This window comes from Penaeus vannamei, chromosome 31 (genome assembly GCF_042767895.1).
Source record: "Penaeus vannamei isolate JL-2024 chromosome 31, ASM4276789v1, whole genome shotgun sequence".
Taxonomy (NCBI): Eukaryota; Metazoa; Arthropoda; class Malacostraca; order Decapoda; family Penaeidae; genus Penaeus; species Penaeus vannamei.
This window is the reverse complement of record NC_091579.1, coordinates 32,143,674-32,146,120: the sequence shown is the minus strand read 5'-3', so window position 1 is coordinate 32,146,120 and position 2,447 is coordinate 32,143,674.

The following is a 2,447-nucleotide window of genomic DNA, read 5'->3' as shown; positions in this document are numbered from 1 at the left end:
AAAAATAATTCAAGTTCTAGGCTGAAGTGAGGTAACTTATCTATCTATATTCTTTCCTCCTTTATCTTATCTCATCATTATTACCTATCCATATATATATATATATATATATATATATATATATATATATATATATATATATATATATATATATATATATATAAACGTTTCTCGTTCTTGGTTGCGGTGAGCTATCGTATCTATATCTTTATTCTGCTTTATCTTATCTTATCTTTACTACCTCTTCACATATAAAGAAAAACGTTTCTCGTTCTTGGCTGCGCTGAGGTCAGAGCTCAGAATAACAGAACGTAAAAAGAACTGTGATGTTCTTATGAATATGTATAACGAAAGAGTTGGTTTAAATACGTATAAGTTGAAAGTAATGACAGGAGCTAGAAAAAAAGAAAGAGAAAAAAAACGAGAAATACAAGTGAGGGAGAGAGAAATAAATAAAAATAAACAGGAACGTGAGAGAAAAAATAAGAAAGGGAAGATAAATACGAACAAGGAAAAGAAAAAATAAGAACGAAAAAAAAAGAAAAATAATAAAGAAAAAAAGATAACAAGGGACAAGAAATAGAAAAAAAAACAAGAATGAAAAGGCAAGGAGAAAGATAAGAAAGAAGGGAAGGAGAAGACAAACATAATAATGTGTAAGTAAAGAGAAAACGAAAAATAGGGATGAATAATGATAATAAGAAGGGGGAGAAGACAAGGGTGAAAAGAGAAAGAGAATTGATAATGATGATTAGTGAGAGAAAAAAATAAATGATGATTAACATAGTAATGAGAAGGATGGTGGGAAAGGAAGAGATGAGAAAAGGTGGAAAGAAATACGAAATAGTTGGCAAGGGAAGAAAAAATTAATATACTTATATATATATATATATATATATATATATATATATATATATATATATATATATATATATATATATATATAGATAGATAGATAGATATAGATATATAGATATAGATATAGATATAGATAGATAGATAGATAGACAGATAGATAGATAAAAAGAGGTAGATAGAATGGATAGAATAGTAGACATATATCTAATGATTAACTGAAGAAATGCTGAAGCTAAGTGCTTTAAAAAAGAAAGAAGAGAATAGATAAAAAAAAAGAAAAACAAAGAAAACGGAGATGAAGAAGAAGAAGAGCCAGCAGGAAGAAGCTGGATGCAGCTGTAAGTAGACCAGTGGGGTCGAAGGCAGTGGGGGGAGGGGGGAGGAGTGGGGAGAAGGAGAGGGGAGGAGGAGGAGGGGTGAGGAGGAGGAGGAGGGTGAGGGTGAGGGAGGAGGAGGAGGGGGGAGGGGGATTAGGGGGAGGAGAGAGGAGTGAGGAGGAAGAGGGGGAGGAGGAGGAAGAGGGGAGGGAGAAAGGTGGGAAGGATGGGGAGGAGGAGGGGGAGAGAGGGAGAAGAGGAGGAGGAGTAGGAGTAGGAGGATGGAGGGAGGAAGGAGGAAGGATGAGGAGGAGGGGGAGGGTGGGGCTAGGGAAGGGAGGAGGAGCAGGTTGGAAGCGGGGAAGCGGAAGGGAGAGGAGAGGGGGGGAAGGGGATGAGAAGGATGTAAAAGAATAGAAGGAGGGCGAAAGGTGGAGGAAGAGGAGAGGGAGGAAGAAGGAGGGGAGGGACGAAATGTGCAGGGAGGGGGGGGAGGAAACCACAAATGGCAAAGCGTTGGGAGAACAAGCAAGTGATGGAGAGAGAGGAGGAAAAACCGGTAATTAAAGAAAGATGATACTGAAAAAGATGCACGCAGAGAAGAGAAGGAGAAGGAGCGAAGAAATAGACTAGGATAGATAGACAGATGAATAGATAGACAGATGAATAGATAGAAGACTGATAGGCAAACCTGTACATAGATTGATAGAAAAGGAAACCGATAAATATATGCAAAGATTAATCGATAAATATATAAATACACAAAAAGATAGACAGATAAAAATAGATAGATAGAGAAAGACATGGAATGAGTAAAACAGCGAGAAGATAAGGAGAGAGAGAGAGAGAGAGAGAGAGAAACGAGAGAGAGAAAGAGAAACGAGAGAGAGAGAGACGAGAAAGAGAAACGAGAGAGAGAAACGAGAGAGAGAAACGAGAGAGAGAGAAAGAAAGAAAGAAAGAGAGAGAGAGAAAGAATGAGAGAGAGAGAGTGACAGAGAGAAAGAAAGAGGGAGAGAGGGAGAGAGAGAGAGAGAGAGAGAGAGAGAGAGAGAGAGGGGGGTTAAAAACCCATAATAATATACATATTAGACAGTCGCGCATTAACGAGAAAGCCATGAAGACCGGAACCAATGGAAACGACGCCAAGACTAAGCAAAAATAAAAGAAAATGAGAGGGTGAGAGAGACAGAGGGAGAGAGAGAGAGAGAGAGAGAGAGATAGAGAGAGAGAGAGAGAGAGAGAGAGAGAGAGAGAGAGAGAGAGAGAGAG